This window comes from Protopterus annectens, chromosome 14.part0 (genome assembly GCF_019279795.1).
Source record: "Protopterus annectens isolate FY-2018-M chromosome 14.part0, PAN1.0, whole genome shotgun sequence".
In the NCBI taxonomy this organism is placed as follows: domain Eukaryota; kingdom Metazoa; phylum Chordata; order Ceratodontiformes; family Protopteridae; genus Protopterus; species Protopterus annectens.
The window spans coordinates 466952175-466973205 of record NC_056748.1 but is presented as its reverse complement, the minus strand read 5'-3'; the positions used below and the strand labels follow the sequence as shown (position 1 = coordinate 466973205).

Sequence of the window (21031 nt, the reverse complement as noted above, 5' to 3'; positions counted from 1 at the left end):
AATGTGTTTACATATGTTATTTTTACTATTTTTATTATTTTTATAGCTTTAACATAATGGTAATTAAATATTACAGGAATACAATTGTTTTATATTGGTCAATTGGTTTTATTGGGGGTGGGTATTCTGGTATATGGAATGGTATATGTGTGGATTGAACAGTATGTTGTTTCACTCTGAAGAAGTCCCAGTATGTAATAAGGGGACAAAAGCACTTAGTAAGTGGAATACAGTCTTTTGAGTCTACTTTTGTTATGGTTTGTGGCTTGTACACTAATGCCACTGCCAAACTGGTCAAAAAAGGAAACTAATGCAGCTATTTATGACAAAAGTCTTCTTTATAACAGAACATTGTTTGGAAAGCCATTGAGAATACCAGTTTGCATCCAAGTTTACCTCTGACATATCTGAGATATGTAGCACAAAAAATAATGTGATTCAGCAATGCTTTGACCTACTGGTCACTGAAAGATTCAGTACTGGAATAGTGAAAAAGAATAAAGAAGGATTAACACAGTGTCTATCCACAACAGGATGAAGCCATACTGTTTCTATTATAGATAACCAAGTTTACTTTTAAATTTTTTATCCTTTCTAATAAACTGCTCTTAGGTTATAGGCACTCTGGCTTTCATATATGTTTCACTATCACTATTATATGGTCTTTATTTGCTTATCATGACTTATATACAGTAATCCCTACAATAGCAACTAAGAATAATTTCATGCATGATTGACAATGTTTAGATCACCGAGAACAACAAAATGTGTTAGAAGACTGCTCCTTATGACCTTTGTTCCTTTAAGGATGACTACTATATTGTTATTAACATGTATTGAGTTATTACTTTGTGATCTGTGTAAGTGAATTATTGTTTAGACTGCCTCTGCATAGACTATTTCCTGACTGTGGTAAACTTACTAACTGCACTACTGTTTCTTATGTGCTCTTCATAACATGTAACAAGTCTGGTAACTTAGGTTCCTCACTCTTGTGTGTGCCAAGGATATATCTCCTGAAATTTATTTATAATCCAAGGAATTAGTTACTCAAGCTTAATACAATAATTGTTTTTGACAACACATATTCTTAACTGCATTTTTAGGTAATTATTTGAATTTCATGACCCACTAGAATGAGTCTTGATAATTGGGGTCTGAATGGCTGCAAGATCGGACTTGTATACACTAAGTCTAAGATGCAATTTCTTAGAATATTCTCTTTTCTATGAGTTATGGCAATCTTGGATTTGGTTTATAATTATACATATACGTTCAGCAGGCTGGGGGTACAGAGGGGCTTATCAGATCATCAAAAATATTTAGAAAGGTGGAAGTGGTAAAAGCAGTGCTCAATATCAAAACAGACCAAGATTTATCATATATTATTACCAATGATAAATAAAAATATTAGCACAGGCAAGAAAACATTTAAGGTGTGCCGATAAACAAAGAAAACTACAAAGTAAGCAATTCATTGATTACCCACAAAAAAATTTATAGAAAATTGGGCAACAAAGCAAAAGAAATAAAAACGCCACCAAAAGAGAAGAAACAAGTACATTTTAGAGAAGTACTTATGAATACTATGCTGAACATAACCAAGATGTTAAATAGGTAGAAGAACTAAAAGAAACGGTAAGGAGCTTTTATGTAGATGAATTGAAATGGGATGAAATAATGGCAATTGAAACTGCAACAAAAATTAAGAAAAGCTCCTAAATGGAAAACTCCAGGCTCAGATGCACTACCTAACTGCTGGCTAAAAGCATTAACATCTTCACACCAATATTTACCCCTGAGTAAGAATTACTTATATGCTCATCTTAAAGCAGATACCAACCTGGTTAACAATAGAAAAAAAAAACATGCTAATCTGCAAAAGTGAACCTGAAAGCCATCAAAAAAAATGTAGACCAGTAACTTGACTGCCAACAATATACAAATTATGTACTAGAACTGATGCAGATAGGGTTTATAGTCATTTAGAAAATAACTCAGTGATGGCAGTAGCACAAAAGAAGCTCATTTGGAACAAAAAAATATTTGTTGCTAAATAAAGCCATAACAGAAAATTAAGTACTGCATGGATAGATTGAACACATGAATAAAGCTTAGAAAGGAATAATTCTGAAAACTAAAACAAATATTGAAAACTGCCTTAACATCTAGGAATGAAGTCCAAGCTTTAAATCAATTTGCTTTTCCTGTTCTAAATTACAGTTTAGGGGAGTCTGACTAACCCCAAATATTACTGGATCAGTTGGAAAAAAATCCTTCATGTTTATATAAAGTCATGATAGCTGAGCCTTCCTTTGATTGTTTATTCCTACTTTTATCTGTCATAATCCTGATATAGTGTATCCTTATACAATCAAAAATGACATGAACCAAATCTGCACCTTTAGTACTATACTGAAGCAAATTGTATCTTCTTTCCTTATTTTGTTGTAATGCCCTTTTGGAGTAAAGAACCTCTATGATATAATACTGCCTGTCTCAGTTTCATCACAACCTGACTCATTGTCCCTTTCAGAGCCACAAAGATTATTCTACCTCTTCCTATGATAATCTCAGTCTCTTTATTCCACTGTATAATCCCACATGTACTATTGTTTTTGTTATCCCATTGATATATATTTAAGAGGTGTACACACTTTAATGATACTTCAAGATCCATGTCCATCTACTACATAAGATATGACTAGTTGCCACAGGAATCAGCTCAGTACCTTTAAGACTTTCTCATATTTCAACTTCTCCCAAAGCTCCCATAATGTCTTGCCCCTGTCTGGTTTTCCAGATTTGGAGTGTGGCCTAGAACGGTGATCACAAAAATGTGTACCACATTAAAATACATCCAAAATTCCACTGAAAGACTTACACCTCTACAAACATTCCCTTCAAAACCTCTACAGATCCCTTTTAGCAAGGGATGGGAAATGTTCAGTGGGTATGATGGAGATCTATTATTATAGTCAGTACATAACTTTTGTGTCTTTCCGATCCAATTTGTCTCTTTCAACAGACAGTAACCAAAACTCCACAAAGTGCACCCAAATCAAATGTCAAAGCACCCGCACTCATCAAAAATAGTTTTTATATTTTTAAATAAATGAAGTTAGTTTGACAAACATAAAGATGTAAAAAACATTAAAAACATTTAAAAATTAAATGCGTAGAACAGCTATTTGCAACGAGAGCTGGTGCGCTGATGTTTGATTTGAATACACTTTGCAGAGTCTTGGTTACAAGTTGGACTATAGTGCACCATTATGTTTTTTTTTTTTCTTGGACACTTCAACAGATAGGACAAAGCCCCCATCTTGTGTCAAGGGACAGCATCATGACTGAACATCTATGATAGTAGATCCAAAGGCCAACCTAGACCTTGAGATCATGCCCTTTGTAAGTCTTGTGAATGTATGCAGAGAAGCTCATGTCAAACTAGCACAAATGTAATAAATTGAAATTTTTTTTGAAGAATGCCTCGGGAGTAGCCAGTGATTTGGTAGCATGTTCTTTATGTTTATCAGGCAAATCTTTATTATATTTCTCATAAAATAAAATAGTTACAGAAAGTCACATACATAAGGTATATTTAGAGACTTTCTTATCCAGTCTGTTTGTCATAGAAAAAAAACTGAGACTATTTTATGAAGACCCTCAATCTTTTCCAAGCATAACTAAAGTTCAACATCTAGGCAAGGCAGCAAATATTGCACTTAGTTCAGTAACTGGTGAAAATGCAAACAAATTAATTGACTGTTTAAATTTGCTTCTGTGACTAAAAGATCAGCAGAAAAACTGACTTTGTGAAAAATAAGATCAGGCTTGTAGGATAAGGCCAGTAACTCTGAAAAGGTTCAAACCTCACACTGCCTCACTGCCATATGGGTTCTGTGTTTACTCAAACCCACACTAGCAGTTTTACAGAGCTCTGTATCCCCTCCTCTAACTCCCTGTGAGGGGGAATTCTCTACGCCACTTCCATAAGGGGAAGCCTAACCCCTATCACAGAAAGTTAGTTGATCACACTTTTAGTGCTAAGTAGGAAGAACCAAGAAGGACCAGAAGCAAGAACCATCTAAAAAAACTACTACTTAATAGTTTAAAAACACCAATACAAGTAACTAAAGCCAACCAACAACACAACATGGTTGGATACCACCAAGCTATAAGGGGGGGGGGGGTGGTTGTTGCAAATGAAGCAGTGTAAAATTTGAACAGCTACAGTTACAGGTAAGTAGGACTTCTGCAACTGTAGTATGGTTATCATTCACAGTGATTCAGTGGTATATGGGTAGATTACCAAAGCTTACCCTATTTGGGAAGAAGAAGGAGGATAAGGATCAGGGAACCCATGGAAAATGGTCCTCACAAAGCCTGCTCTGAAACTTGGGAAAGACTCCAGTTTGTAGTGCTTTTTAAAGTTATGAACAGAGGATCAAGTTGCTGTCTCTAGAATGATACTAGAGTCTGCTCCTTTCCAATAAAAAAGATAAGTCTCTGATGGAATGTGCCTTAACCTTGTCTGCAATGGATTTACCAATGTGGGAATAACAAAAAACAATAACAAAAGACAACTAAAGAGCAATTGCTTGTTTAGAGGCAGGCTGACCTTTCCTGCCACCTGAATAGGTAACAGACAGCTGTTCAGCTTACCTGAAGGGCTTAGTTCTGACAAGGAAGTACATGAGCTGCCTGTGCAAATCCAAGGTAAACAGTCTCTCTTCTTGTTTGTAGGTTCTGGAAAGAAAACTGGGAGTTGTATGCCTTAATTCAAGGTAAATTCTGAAACAACTTTTGGCATGAAATAAGAATTAGTGCATAAAGCAACCCTGTCCGTGTGGAAAATCAAATAAGGTTGCCCACCATGAGAGCTTGCAGCTCAGAGATTCACCTTGTAGATGTCAAACCAATAAGCAAAACAGTTTTCCAAGTAAAAAACTTGAATTCAGACTGAAAGGCAGGTTCAAAAGGAGATGAGGTCAATTTTTCAAGAACAAAGTTGAGATCCCAAGGAGGAGGAATTTGCTTTTGAGATGGACTCGTGTGCAACACTCTTCATAAACTGTTTGACCACAGAAAGCCACAAAAGATGGGGATCTATGGACAGACAAACTGAAATGGCTGCAAAATGCAACTTGATAGATGCATAAGATAAGCCATCATTGACTAGCTTACACAAATATTTCAAAACCAAAGTGGCATTCACCATAACAGGCCCTCTGATATCGGTTAGGTGCCACCTAAAAAAACTTTTTTAGTTAGGCACCACCTAGAAAATGTCTTCCACTTGTAGACATAAGATTTTTTAGTTGCAAGTTTTCTTGCTGCTGTATATTCTCATGGAGCAAGTAACTAAAGGGTATCAAATCCAGGATGTCAGTTGAAATTTTGTCAGGACATAGACAGCAAGGAAGCTTGTGGTAATAGGGTAATTGCACTTGGCCAATTCCATTACAAAGGAGGACCAACTTTACTTAGGCCAAAAGGGAGTCACCACAATGATATTTGGTAGTTCTTAATGAATCTTCAAAAGTACCTTGGGTATCACTGGAAAGGGTGGAAGTGCATAAAGGAACACTCCCATTCAAGGGAATGTGAATGCTCCTGTACTCCATGCATGGCTGCAAGAATATCTCAAATAGAATTTTTCCAACAGTCTGTCTTAAAAGGAGGAGAACAACAAAACTATTTGAAGTGTCCCACCCATTTTTACTAAATACAGACAGACCTCTGTCTTATGGTTCCGCTTTTGAGGATCCATCCAGAATCTGCTAAGTCTGCCACTATGTTTTGCTATGGCAGGATGTATGAGGCCTTAAACATCACAGAATGTTGTAAGATTAGGTCCCAGGCCATCAGTGCCAATTGGCAAAGAGGTTATGACCTTAGACCTTCCTGTTTAAGTACCACCTGAATGTGGTGTTGTCAGTGACCAATAAATGGGGACCTGGAGACTAATTGGTGAAAAACATTTAGGGTCTGAATCACTGCTAACATTTCTTTGATGTTTATATGCTTGATAGCATCCAAAGAACCTAATCTGCCTTGAACTTAAAGTCCCCTGGGCACTGTGCCCTATGGAAAATTTGATGAGTACCATCTGGGCTGATTGAACTGGGGTACTGAGGGAGAAGGGAAGGGGAAGTCTGGGCTGAGAGACATCTGATCCCTCCATCACTGCAACTCTCATTTCACATAGTACAGCACTAGCATGTGGAAGTCCAAGGGAACTTGTGCTGGGTCCAATATATTTTTAAATTCCATTGAATCATTTTCATGTAGAGTCTGGCCAGTCATTTCATGAAGATCATTGATCCCATAAAGTCTAGAATTTTGAGAAACTCTCTTGAGGAGTCAGCTTCTTGCAGACAGAAATCCTGAAAATGTTTGGAAAAGTGAGGACCTTGTCTTCTGGTGGTAAAGCCATACTTTTTTCAGTGTCCATCATATACCCCAAGATGACAATTCTTTGTGAGGGTGTGAGAGAGAAACAAATCTGAGTATTCTGTGAAAAGCTGGACATTTTAGAGGTTTGGTGTTGTAATGAAGGCTCAAGGGCTAAAATTTACACATTCATACCTCCACCCCCTAGGGGTGTGAATTTATGCAAAGGCAAATTTTGTGTGCTATGATTTTGGACCCTCTACTATGATTTTGATAGTTTCTGTTTTTATGATGAATGGAGTTAGACAATTGAGAAGGCACAGTTGTGTAAGTAAACTTAACAGGCAAAACTCCTGCTCACACTGTCACAAAGAATTGTCTTCCTGCAGTGTATGATAGATACAGAAACAGTACGGCTTTTCTTTAAGAAGACAAAGTCCTGAATTTTCAGACAATTTTTCAGGGATTTCTCTCATGTCATCAATGATTCTCGTAACACTACTTGCCAGACTCCACATAAAAAAGATTCAATGGCACTTGAAAAATAGTTGTACCCAGTGCCTGTTTCTCTTGGAATTCCAGGTACCAGTGCTGTATTTTGTGAAATGCCAGGGAGCTAGTCCTACAGCATTCTCTGATGCTTCAGGCCTCACATATCCCATAAGAGCAAGACATAGTGGCAGACAGACTATGCAGATTCAGGACAGACCCTTATGAAAAGAAGCTCAGGACAGAGGTCTGCCTGTATTTGGTTCAGATGTAGGGAACACTTCAAATAGTTCTGTTTACCTCCTTTCAAAACAGACATTTGGACAAAAAATCTGTTTGAGACATCCTTGCAAACAGTGAGACCAGCTTTAGGGCTCCTTCCATGCTCTTTAACTGCTCTTTAACTGCCAGGAGCGTGAACAGAGCTCCATATAAAAGGCAGTTAAACTACAAACAACTTCAGAGCTTTCTTGCCCCAAAAAGGAAGGTAATTTCCCTGAAAGGCAAACATGCTATGAAAATACATGCAAAGTGAGGGAAACTGTATAAACATTTATTTTATTTATTTTACATTTGTTGACTGAAATAGTCAGACTGGATACATGTCCATTTTCAATGGAGGCCCGGGCAGAAAAGCTCCAAGCACAATATATAGAAAAAATAATACAGGAAAAATCATAATATCAATACATGTTGCAAACAGTTTACAGACTCTATATACACACATGTATATATACACACCCACACCCTGGCAATACATAAAAATTAAAGAAGGGGGATGGAGGAAATGTACAGCTATAACAACAGTGAGCCATTAGGACATCTACTGCTTTGGTAAGTTTACATATATATAGCTGTACTATGATCATCATCAGACCACTGTTGCAGTAGCCAAAGCTAATAGGGTAAATTACCAGAGCTTATTAACAAATAAGGAGAAGTAGATTTATTACTTATTTGGTATTTGTTTACCAGGAAAGTTTGTCTGAATCATGAGGTTCCAATTTTCAGTGGAGGCCCAGGGAGAAAAGCTCCAGATACATATGGTCAACAGAATGAAAAACTAGATAGACATAATAAAGTCATACAGAACGAGAACTTAATATACATAATAAAGTCAAAACATTCAAGCACAAAATTTGAAAAACACATTAGCTTGCCATAATAAAAACAGAGTACAGGTTAGTAGCAGTTTTGATAGTTAAAGGAAGGAAGTTCCAAAGTTTTTCCACAGAGCAGGAGTAAAGGCTTAGGCCTGGGGTTTTGTTAGGTTTAGGCTGTAAGGAGACATTTGTCTTCAGATCTGAGATGTTTATTTGGGATATAAAAGTTGATTAATGGGCTAAGAGCAGGACAAGCTAGAGGGTTGTGGATGATTTTGTATACAGTAGTGAGTTGTACATATTGAAGGCGGAGGGGAGTTCAAGCCTTCTTAGGTTCATAGGTAGGTACTAGGCTATTGGCCCTAGGGCCTATATAAGCCTAGCCAAATGTACCCTGGCTTTCGCCACCCAAGAAAATTATTTTCCTGTGCCACTGTCGAGCAGAGCCACAGAAGTGATCCCCGGGGTGAATTTCCTATCTCCCATCCAATCATCAAGAGTTTTCTTTCTTATTCTTAGGGAATGTAGGACTTTACAGTGATGAGTTAGAAAGGCTGCATTTATGGCAAATTTGGCAATTTTGTTATAGCAGCTTTCTAATTTTTTTTTTTTTTTTTTTTAGGGAGGTCTGTATGTTAGTTAGAATTAGGGCCCCATATAACAATGAGGGCAAGAAGTAGGTTTTGGCCAGGGTCATTTTGGTAGCTGTTGTAAGGAAGTTTTTATTCCTATATAGCATGCCCAGTTTCTGGTATTTTTTAATACTGTTTTGTATGGGTAGGACAAACTTGAGATTATCGTTAATTGTGACACCTCGTAGATTGGTATGATGAATCAATTCAATTTCAGTATTGCTGTGTTGCTGGATGAAAAGATCTTGAAGTTTGTTTTGTTGGTAGCTATGGGGTTTGTGATGAAGAAAAGGATCTTTGTTTCTTGGGGGGTTCAGTAGGAGTTCAGCATTGTAGAGCCATGTTTCTATGGAAGAGAAAGCCTGTTGTGTTACATGTTGTAGGTGAGTTAATGTGTCTGATATGCAGATAATAGTGGAGTCATCTGCATATTGGATTAGAGTGCCCTCACAGGAGGGTGTATGTAAGTTATTGATGAAGACATTAAATAGTAATGGGCCAAGGATGTATCCTTCAGGTACACCTGTGGGGGTGATGTAATATGGGGAGATGGAGCCCTGCCATTTTACTGCTTGCTGCCTGTCAGGTCAGTAGCTAGAAAACCACTGAACTGAGGAGGAGGATAGACCAATGCTGGAAAGTTCTTTAAGGAGTTTGGGGTGAGATACCATGTCAAATGCTTCTGACAAAATCTAGAAATACTGCAGACACTAGTTTGCCAGTGTTGTGGGCTTTGTTGACACACCCCATGAAAGATAAAAAGGCTGTTGAGGTACTATGTGCAGGTCGAAAGCCATGTTAAGTGTGGGCAAGAAGGCTGTTGTGTGTAAGATGGTGGAGAAGTTGTAAGTGCACACATTTTTCTAGAATCTTAGAGAGGGGGTCAAGATTGCAATAGGATAAAAGTTTGTGATGTCAGTGGAGTTGCCTCCCTTATGTAAAGGGATAATGTGTGATCTTTTCCATATGTTAGGGACATGTGATTCAGCTATGGATCTATTAATTATGATGCTAACAAGGAATGCTATTGCCTCTGTGTCAAGCTTTAAATATTTTGGCGGAAGGCTGTCTGCTAAGGTTGAGCAAGGTTTCAGTTTTTGTACTAGTTTTTTTACTTGAGATAAAGGGATGAGCTGAAAAGTAAGCTGGGGATTGTTTGGTTTTTGGTTATGAGTAAGGGATTTGGTTGTATGTGTGCAATGTGTGGGGTGTGTATAGGTTAATATTGGGGGTATTAGCAGAAGTAGTGAGTTGGGGTGGATGAGTTGGGTTTACTTTAGGTTGGATATGGACTCCACAAAGTATTTGTTGAATTTGGTGGCTGTTTGAAGAGGTGGTATATTGGGGTATGGATTGGGATTACTTTTATTTCCTGGGTTAAGTAGTGACATTACAGAGGACAAGAACGCTGTTTTTCTGGTTATCTTAAATGTAGCAATAGTATGATTTTTTTGTCATGCAATATATGTCTTTTTGTTCAATTGTGGATTTGTCTGTATAACTGAAGATTTATGTCTTTATTCTTTAGCCAGGCAGTACATGCTTTGTCCCTGTCTTTCACTAGAATTTGACATGATTTGGTGAGCCATGGAGCATGGTTATTTTTTTTTATTCTTTTTGTTCGCTGAGGGGCTAGGGAGTTAAGAATGTGTAGGAAAGTGCTGTTGAAACATTTAACTGCATTATTAAGGGGAAGCTTTTTTAGGATGAACCAGTCTATAGCTTTTAGATATTCATTAAATACCTCTTGGCTGAATTTTTGCAGGTTTTGTATAGTTTTGAACTTGTGTTGCTTTGTGAATTGAGTGATAGTCCTGTGAGTATAGGCTGGTAGGTGGTCAATTATAGATTCAGGGAGTGTGCCTGACAATATAAAGTTAGAAGGGTTCAAGACTTGTACCAAGTCCAGGGTGGAGTGTTGGATGTTATTTTTAATATATCTGGTAGGATTATTTATAAGTTGAGTAAAGCCACAGAGATTTATACCATTTGTTGGGTGGTGTGAGGTTATTATCTGCCAGTCAGTGTTAACATCCCCTAGGATAATGGTTTCATTCAGTATTATTTCAGATATCCAGGCTAGAATATTTTCTAGAGTGGGAATGTTTTGCCCAGGAGGGATGCATAAGACAACTATGCAGATGTTCTTAGATAATTTAAGTTTTAAAAATGTTATAAGGATTTCAACTGTGCAGAATTTTGGGACAGTATTTGAGTATGGGGAAACTATCAAGTTGTTAGGGAAAATTAAGACTGTTTCACCAATTTTAAGTGCTCTGTCTACTCTAATAATGCCAAATTTATGTGTTCTGTGTACTCTGATAATGCTATAACCAATGGGAAGAATTTCAGTATATTTTATTTCTAGTGTTAGCTAAATCTGTGTAATAGCAAGGATGTCTGGGTTACAGTGTCTTAATCAGGCATTACAGAGTATCAGTTTATTGCACATGCTCCTGATATTAAGACTAATACGTTTTAGTTTTTTTGTCTGTGTAGTAGGAATGGGACCTGGGTTGGGATGAATGTCCCCACACAAGTTTAAGACCATGAAACAATGTCTAGTTGTTTTATGAGTTTTAGGTCATTTGGGTATTTGTATTAGTTTTAGGTTGTAGTGTTAGTATTGAGGACTTTTAGAATCAAAGGGCGCCAGGAGAGTGGTCCAAGCAAAACCTGTTCTTGACCGGAAAAAGGAATACAGTTTGTACAGCTTTGTAAAAGTATGTACAGAGGGCCAAGTTGCTGCATCTTGGTTATTATTAATTATTAATCATTTATTCAGAGTTTCCTTGTGCTTGGCTTGGACACCTGTGACTGGAAGACTTGGACTGCTTCTAAAACCATCTGGGCCTACAAAGCTGATACAAGTATATATTTTTTTGCACTTGCTCTAACTGTTTCAGTGATATTTAGCACTTATGTGCTGCATTTATTTACTTAGTTGAATTTCTCACTGTTTTTCAGCCCACACTTGTTAAAGAAACCCCATCTATTTGTTACTGTACTGCTCTTAGAATATTTTAGCAGTATTCTGCAAAAGTTATGAGTTTGCCAAAATTGTCCCAAGTCTGCCAAAATATTTCTAAATTTTGCAAAGATTTTGTGTGTTGTGAACATTTCTCATGGTTAGTGAACCTATCTCCAAGGATTCCTGATATTGCAGGAACTCTTTGGTTCCAACGCATTTGTTACTGCACTTAGGTCAAAGACAGTTCGTTTTACATTGCGAGGGTTCTTTTGCACTCTGGTGGGTGCAGAGAGCTAAATTCAACCCATCCAAGGTGGGAACTACTGGTTGATAGCTTATTGTGTTTTTATCTGTTTGGCCTAAAGGTTTAACTTTATAAAAGCCTTTCATCCTGCCGGCAAAAAAGCCTCCCATTTGTGTGTCGCATATAAGCAAACCTCTCTGGTTTAAAATTCTCTATAGGAAATGCTCTCCATAGTCTCTTACTGTTCATAGCTACTCAAAGAGCTGCCAGTTTATGCAGAGGGTAGTACCACTGCAGGGCATCTAATAGTATACTATTAAATACTCTCACATTGACCTATAAGTGACTTTCCCTTACTCCTTCCCATCTAGAAATTGTCTTTCCTTGCCTTACATAGCAAAGGCCAGATTCGGACCTGCTGAATCTAGACCATTTGGTTATCAGTGTGCTCTTAAACCAGCAGTCTTACATTAAGAGGGTATCCCTTCACCCTTGTGGCATAAGTGTGCAGTTCAGGACCCATCTGAGTTGGGGATTGCTGGAGAAAAGCTCAAGTTTGCAGCTTCCCCATTGGTAGTTGTGTTAAAACTTTTTAAAATTTGCCTGTATACAAGCCTCATATTTGTGTGAGTTTGTGCTCAATTTAATGGAGCTGCTCAATGTTTCAAAACTTTAGCCAGAGGTCTGGAGTGCATCTGCATTGAAATCCAAAGCATCCACTAAAAAAAATGAAAAATAAATATATTTTAAGCCAGCATTGCACTTTGTTAACTGTATTTAATTGAATTACTTCTTAATTTTTGTTGTTTGTGAGTAAGTCCAGCTAGCGCACGTTCTTCCCAAATACCACATTCAGAAACATTCTGCCACAATGGATGGGCAGTTTCCTATCACTTCTCCTGCCAGCTTGATTGATATGGGCATCATGAGGCAATGTAGCAATTGCTTCATGTATACTGACAACCATTTACTCCTAAAGCAAACCAACACCCTATGTGAGAGATATAAATACACTGTGGAATTGGAGTCAATTCTCTCAAGTAAAAACAAACTAGACATGAAACAGGTTGTTAGCACACATGCTTCACCTCTCATGCAAACCTCACATCTCACACAAAATAAGGTCATGACACATAAACCCACATATGCAGAGGACCTCACTAAAAGCCTACCAAAAGAACAGAGACCTCCCAAATGTACAGGAGAAGGTCACAGTCAGCTGCCTGTCAGGTGCCAGGATCCTACAAATCATGCATGGACTCAAGTCACTCCACAACAAGTACCGTTATGACTCTATCATAATTCATGTTAGAGTGAATGAATTGAGACGTACTTCTCTGAACTATAAGAAGAGACACATGATGGAACTCTTTGATTGTGTGTCCCAGACAGGTATGTCCCTAGCCCTTACCCAGGATGATGCCACAATAAAAAAAAAAAAAAAAATTATTGACTTCAACAACTGTCTCAGCTTCTGGTGTCAGTCCAGGGGGATCCAGTATCTGTCAGCCTGGGAGGATATGGTAGACAGACCTCTCTGTTTTGCTAGAGATGGTCTGCACCTCTCCCCCTATGCTTTCAGATACTGCAAAAGCCCTTGCCTCCCCCATAGTCCCTTTTTAGGCAATGTCAAAACAACATATTTTCCAATGTAACAAAATCCAGTCGAGGCAAAAACAGGGTTGTGCTGCTTAATGCTTGGAGTTTAAGCATGAAACTGCACTCACTGGAAGCACTGCTCACCTTAGATAATGCTGATGTCTGTGCAGTTACAAAAACATGGTTTAAGGCTGACAGCACCCCAGCCATGCAAGGCTACAATGGCTTCCAAACAATTAGACCTCAAAATGAGTGTGAAGGAACCAAAGGTGGAGGTGTACCCATCTTCATTAAAACCAAATACACATCAAGACTGGTCAGACAGCATGACTCCCTCAAACTACTCCATGTCCAATTAACTATTGGGAAAGTACCATACCACATCACTGCTAGCTATAGATCCCCCACAATTTACTAGCATAAGCAAAATGCCTACCTTGATTTACTGGCATCCCTCCCCATACAGCTCAATACCATAGTCATGGGAGATTTCAACTATCCTTCCATAGACTGGGAGACGCACACTAGCAAAAACACATTCACCGAGAGATTCTTGGACTTTGTTAACACAAATGCTCTGGAACAGATAGTCTGCACCCCCACTAGGGGCTCTAATGTTCTGGACATAGTACTCACCAAGATGAGGGGGGGTCAATGTACTTCCATATGCCTGATGCCCTCCCTGGTAAGGTCAGACCACAAATCAGTCTCATTTGAAGTAACTAATGGAACTAACACCTTTACAGAAACAAAAATTATAAAAAACATTACCAAAGCCAACTACAGCCTACTAAACAATGGCATAAAAAGCTTCATACCACCTGCAATCAGAAATATCAATGATCATTATGCAGACGTGTATGCAAATGCCCTGTACAGACACTTAAGCGACTGCATAAACTCTGCTGTACCTGACCAAATCAAAACCAAGTCTTCCCATAAAAAGAAGCCACTGTGGTGGACTTCAAGTACAAACAGATTATGTAACAAGAGGAAGAAACTATTGCCCAAAAACAAGATGGATATCACTCTGCAGAGTAAGATTTCCTTCCTAAACCTAAACAAGAAAATCAGAAATCTTGTAAAATCTTCTAAAGCAAATTATGAAACTAAAATCACATCTCTAGCCAAGGATAATCATAAGGCATTCTTTAAATACATCAGAAGTCTAAAAGGGAATACTGAACTGGTTGTAGATGGAATCACTCATACTATACTGGAAGATATCACCAACTTGCTAGCTTACAGATTCAACGCAATCACCCCCTGTCCTCACCTACCATATCCCAAAGCATACCTGTCATGAGCCTTCTGCCTAGTATCTCTAGAGAACAGGTCATCCCTGCACTCTCCAAGGTCAAAAACACAGCGTCAATGGGACCAGATAATATTTTAGGTTGTTTACTAAGCAATCTAAAACAGGACCTAGTGGACCAACTTGGCATTTTCTTTAATCATAGCTTGAGAACTGGATATGTTCCTGCAGAGTGGAGAACAGCAACAGTAATCTCACTGCACAAAGAGTAGCCATCAACTGACGCTGAGAACTACAGAACCATAAGTCTTAACCAGACTCATCTGCATGGCCATGAAAAGAATTATTATGGACCTTATCAACAAGGAAATAGACAACCTCCAAATGCTGGACTCAGTTTAGTTTGGCTTCATTAAGGGTAGATCATGCTTATTAAACCTGGTGGATTTCTTTGAGAATGTCGCAAAAGTCTTGGACAAAAGTAAGACACTGCACACAGCCTATCTCAACCTTGTCAAGACTTCTGACACAATCTCCCACTATGGCATCATTGAGAAAGTCTCCCACATAGGGATTAACCCTAATGCTACTAGATGGGTAACCAAATGGCTCACAGTCAGGGCACACGTTGTCAAAATTTGTGACTGCACCTTCACCAGTAGACCCATCAACAGTGGAGTATCACAGGGGTCTGTACTGGGCCCCTTATTCTTTGGCAAATATTTCTCAGAGGTACAGGCCAAAGTAGATGGCCTTTGGCTAACCCACTTTACTGATGCTTGCAAACTGGGAGCAATCATTGAGGTCCCCAATGATGTCAACATATTGCAAGAAAGGGTAACACAAATAAATGACTGGTGCCAAAGCCATGGTCTAAAACTAAATGCAAAATGCATTATTCCCCTTGGCAAAACAGAATTCCCTACAAAATTGCAATACTGACACCCTCCCCCCAAGTTCCAACTCAGTGGTGTGAGACTTGGGAATACAGGTTGATAGTAATCTGAACTTTGGCCACCAAGTTTCCACATTGGTACGGAAAGCCTTCTGCGTAGCATACCTCATAAGCAAGGGCATAGCATCCAGGTCAAGGGATGTTACAGCTCCAATGTTCTCTACCCTCATCAGATCACTATTATAGTGTAATGGTCCCTTTTTACAAATACCTCACCAGACACCTGCAGCAGCTGAAGAGACATCAGAGGTTTCTCATTAAGAAAATACAGGGACTACAAACCATGACCTACATGGACAGGCCGAATGCCCTGTCACTTTACTCTGTGTCTTATAGGCTGCTGAGAGGTGGCTTGTGTCTAGCCTATAGGGCAATCTCCAACCCTGCTCTAATGGAAATGCTGCACATCCACAAGTCAAATGGCACACGAGTCACTTGCTCTATGGATCTCAACCTAGCTTGTGACATTAACAAAACATGCTCGAGAGACAATGTGTCTCCCATAGTCTGCTGCTTCTCTGGAATAAACCATGTAAAACAGAGCTCCTCACTGACCCTATTCAAATGCACCCTAGATAACTGGATGGGAGACCACAAATTTGCCCCTGGGGTGGCACCCATGTCTTTCATGGACAAGGGTAGCCAGTGTTGATCACAGACCCTCTCTGTTCATAAATTCATTCTGCGAACTACCAAAAAAAGAAAAAAGAGCAAGTAGGGATACTTTATTTTACATTTGTTGACCGGGCTAGTCCAACTGGATACATGTCCATTTTCAGTAGAGGCCCGGGGAGATAAGTTCCACATTAAACTAATACACAGGACAGCAAAAAGTCAAAAAAATATCTCAAAACATTATTCATGAAGATTTTTATCAAATAACTTAATTATAAAGAAAGTGACTACGGAGTTTAACAAAGCAATACAGTACTATTTACATGGTAAAGGGCTTGACTTTCACCATAAAGTATGTTAGGTGGGAAGGTACAGTTTGAAATGAAGTATACAGGTTGTCTTAAAAATATAACTCTAAAATACAAGAAAGTTTGGATATATACACTTAAACAAATATTACACTTATAGTAAAAAGATAGTTGGTCTATATACAAGGTGGAAGACGTGCTCACAGCAGAATGAATGTTGCAATGAACATACTCAGTGATAGTTCCCTGGGAGTAGGATACTAAAATTGGAGTAAGGGAAAGAAATTAGTAATCCCACATTGTGGGTTTTGTGGGGAGAGGTATACAATGATGTTGTACTAGTCAGGGTTAGTACATGGGCATAGCCATTGTGTTTTTAGGAGGATTTTTAGTTGCTTTTTGAAGAGTGGTAATGATGACAGAGATGCAAGTTTAATGGGATGCTTGTTCCAAATCTTCCCCACAGAATTTGAGAAAACAGAATCATCTGCTTTGTTGTTGGATTTCTGGATGGTAACCAGTAGTTTATTTGCTGAGCGAAGGGTAGTAAGATTTATGTAGCGGGAGATGAGGCTACTGAGAATAGGAGTATTACTAGGCTGGTACAGAATCTTATGGGTAATGGTGAGTTGTTGAAATTCTAGCTGGTTTTGCAGTTCTAGCCATTCTAGATGTTTGAGATTTAGACAGTGGTGAGTTCTAAATGGGGAGCCAGTAGCAAATCTGGGATACTTGGGATTAACATGTCTAGACTTGTAAAGTCTCTAGGGCCACTAGCATAGTAACCTCCTATGAACCTATGTCTTCTCTTTCCTGAAAGCCACAAAATAAACCAAAGCTTTGGTAGATTAGGCATTAACCCTGTCTGGAAGTGGCTTATTACGGTGAGAATAACTAGCATGAGACAACCATCTCAACATTGTTTACTATATGACAATGGTTATTCTTTTCTCTTACCCTCATAGCAGACAAGCAGCTGATCAGCTTTCCTGAAGGACTGTGCTCTGTACAAGTTGATTCTGAGCTGCTTGTTGACATCCAGTGTGTAAAGACTTCTTTCTTTGCGGTTTTTAGGTTCTGGAAAGAAGACAGGGAGATTAATAGATTCACTCAATGTAAACCATACAACTACTTTAGAAAAACAAAGAAGGATTTATTTTCAAAGAAATCCTGTGCATGTGAAAATGTGGTAAGATTGATCCACCATCAGAGTTTGTAACTCAGACACCGTTCTTATTAAGACCCTCAAATCAGCCTGATGACATGGTTCAAATGAAAGAAGCATTAGCTTTTCAAGTATAACTTATGATCCCAAAGAGGAGCCACCCATTTCCTAAATGGACGGATATTCAAAACCCCTTTCAACAACTGCTTGACTTAAGGACAGGAAGAAAGTGTCATCCAAGAGCAGAAATAGCCAACAGGTGAATCTTGAAAAAAGACCAAGAATGGCCAAAGGAGATTAACTCATACAAAAAAAATCAAGAACCAGGGGCAATCAGGCCTTGAAAGGTCCTGGTTCTTGGAATGGCATCAATTAGAAAATCTCTTCCACTGACACATATATGACTTCCTATTAGAATTTTTTTTAGCCTTTTTCAGTACCCTGTGCGCATCCTCAAAAAAAGGTACCTAAAAGGAATCAAAATTATATTGTAAAGGCAGTTAACTGAAATGTTTTCAGGTTAGGGTGCATCAAGCAACCTCCTGTCTTGTGTGAGTAAATACAATCTGTGAGGAAGCTTGTGGTAATTGCTCTTAGTCGGTTCAAAAGAAGGCAGAACCACTGTTTCCTGGGTCAAAAAGAAGTCACCACTACAATTGCTAGGGAGTCCTTTTGGATTATAATAACTCTGTATATCAATGCAAATTGTGGAAAACAAAGGGAGGTATTCCATCCATGGAAAGAAGGCGGCATTTGTCTTCCAGGCCTGTTTGCAAGGAGTCCTGGAACAGAATATATTTTACTATCTGCTTTGAAAGGAGGTAAATAGACCTGTTTGAGGTATTCCTCACAGCTGGATCAATTCTTGGGTGACCCGCAGTGCAGATTCCATTTGTGAGGGTCTGTCCTGGTCCTGCTTAACTTGTTTGTTGCCATGTTTTGCTCTGATAGTATTATAAAGCTTGAAGAGTTAAACTGAGCTGAAATGTTACCTCCAAGGCTATCATAACAGGTCTGTAAAGGGGATAAAGCTCTTGTCCCTCTTGTTTGTTTATATACCACATCACTGTGGTGTTTGTGTATAATAACTTGCAGAGGTTCTGGAGACATGAGATCATTTAAGGCTTTCAGAGCACTTATTACTGCAAACATGACTGTGACATGCATGTGCTTTTGTATGTCCAGTCTGTTCCACAGACCTTGCACATTCAAACATTCTGAAACAGCCTCCCACTCAAAACCCAAAGCATCCATTGTGACAGACTGAAGAGGATGGGAAGAAAGGGAGAACTGGGTTTTCAGAGAACTTGTCCACCCATCACAGAATCTCACTCTTTAAAAGTCAAAGTAAAAGGGACCTTAAAAGAAAGTGGGTGTTGACACTGAGTCTAGACTGGCATCACATTGAATTGCCATCATGTGAAGTCTGGCCAAGGGAATCATAAGAATCATGTAGGAAATATTTTCCAAAATTCTGTGAAATTCCTTGACGGATGGCACCATTTTATTAAAAAATAATAATTTGGAAATTCTTTTGGTACATCTATATTTTATCTGGTGGAAGAAAAGCTTTTGCCAAGGCATAATCTAGCTGACATCCAAGAAAATCTATTCATTGTAAAGAAAAGAAACACATTTTTTGCAAGTTCACTAGAAATCCAGACTGAATGTTAGGTTGTGGACCTTTGTCAATGACTCTTGGCAACTGAGAAAGAGCCTGCACTTATAAGACAATCATCTAAATATGGAAAAATGTGAATAGCTTGAGGTCTGAAATAATCGATTACTGGAGCCAGACACTTTGTAAATACCCTTGGAACAGTGGATAATCCAAAGGGTAAGGCAAAGAACTGGTAGCTTAAACCAAATACATAAATCCTAATTAAAAAAAAAAAAAAATCTAAACTGAACTTTTAATTCTAGCTTTACTATGAAGAGAGTAAGAAGTAATAGGGTCTGAAGGGACAGAAAAATCATAAGAAACACTTGAACAATTTAACAGTTTGAATATGACGGTACTCATCTTTTAAGTCTAGTTTTGCAATGAAGGGGATAAGGGGTAAAAGGGTCTGAAGGGATAACATTCTGAACTTGGGACCTTGACTAAAATATTGGAAAAGGAGATGTAAAGCAATGTTCTCAAAGTTCCTTCTTCCTTTTGCACCAGAAAAATCCTTACATAAAAGTCTTTGCCCATCTATCAGGAAGGCACTGGTTCTATGAGACCCTGGGATAACATTTGTTTCAGAACTGAACAAAATACGGATATTTGGTTTACTAGACAAGGGGGCATCCCATGGAATGGAGGAAGTGACTCCCATTACCAACATTAACCCTGTTGAATGCCTATCGGAACCCATTTGTCTGAAAGAATCTGGTGCCACAAAGGAAGATGTAGAGTCAGACAGATGGCAAGATTGCCCGAGTTGGGAATGGGGAAGGGGTGAAGAGGCAAATAGTCAAGCAGAGAGAGAGAATACTCTGGGAGCTAAGAGAAGGATTATATCCAGGGAAAGTCTTAATGGTGCCAGACCTGTGGTAGCTACTGCTGTCTGTTGAAGTGGATAAAATTAATCATTTAATATCCTCTTTATTTCCCTGCCTCCATCTCCACATCACCTATCTCCATTGAACCGGCCTGATGGCTTCTCTACCTTTACACAATTCGTCCATTTTTTCCACTGGGGTGAGGGCCAGACATCCCAAAGTCTAGACAAGCTTGCTATGACCTATTTGCTCCTGCCCAAGGAGCCTAATTAGCCAAGTAATCTCCCTCTGGCAATTGTTTGGAGGTAGGAAGCAGGCTAGCATCCAGGTATAACAGAGTCACCTACCCATTCCCTGTAGAAAGTACTGTTGGTGATCTCCTTGAGCAACATTATTACTGCCTCATCTAATGTCCCAAAGTATGTAGCACACCACTAATATAGCATATGCCTGCTTGGTGTATTCCTGCAGGTACAAAACCTAGTGCTCCCTTCTGGTGCCACTAAAGCTATGAGCCTGATCCGCCTCTCTCACTTCCATAATAAAGAAGTCAGCATCAGACATTTCCTCCTATCATCCTGGACTGATCTCCCCAGCACCCATGTCACTAATAAACACTGGTCATATGGGTGACAGCTAGGGCTTCTTCCCCTTGGACCACTGGGCTAAGCCAAATACTAAACACAAATCCTAAAACACAAGCAATTTCCAGTCACCTATCCATTCTTTCCAAACTCCTTCCATTTTCATCTTTATTAATTTCATTCCTTATACATTCTCAAAATTCACTCCTTTTACTTTTATTTCCAGTC

General features: G+C 38.7%; 1 protein-coding gene across 1 annotated transcript in view; it reads right to left on the bottom strand.

The window, feature by feature from the left end:
- The window catches only part of LOC122789044, a 3657207-nt gene that overhangs the window by 2467865 nt on the left and 1168311 nt on the right, over positions 1-21031 (bottom strand). The gene's annotated exons all lie outside the window — the stretch shown is intronic.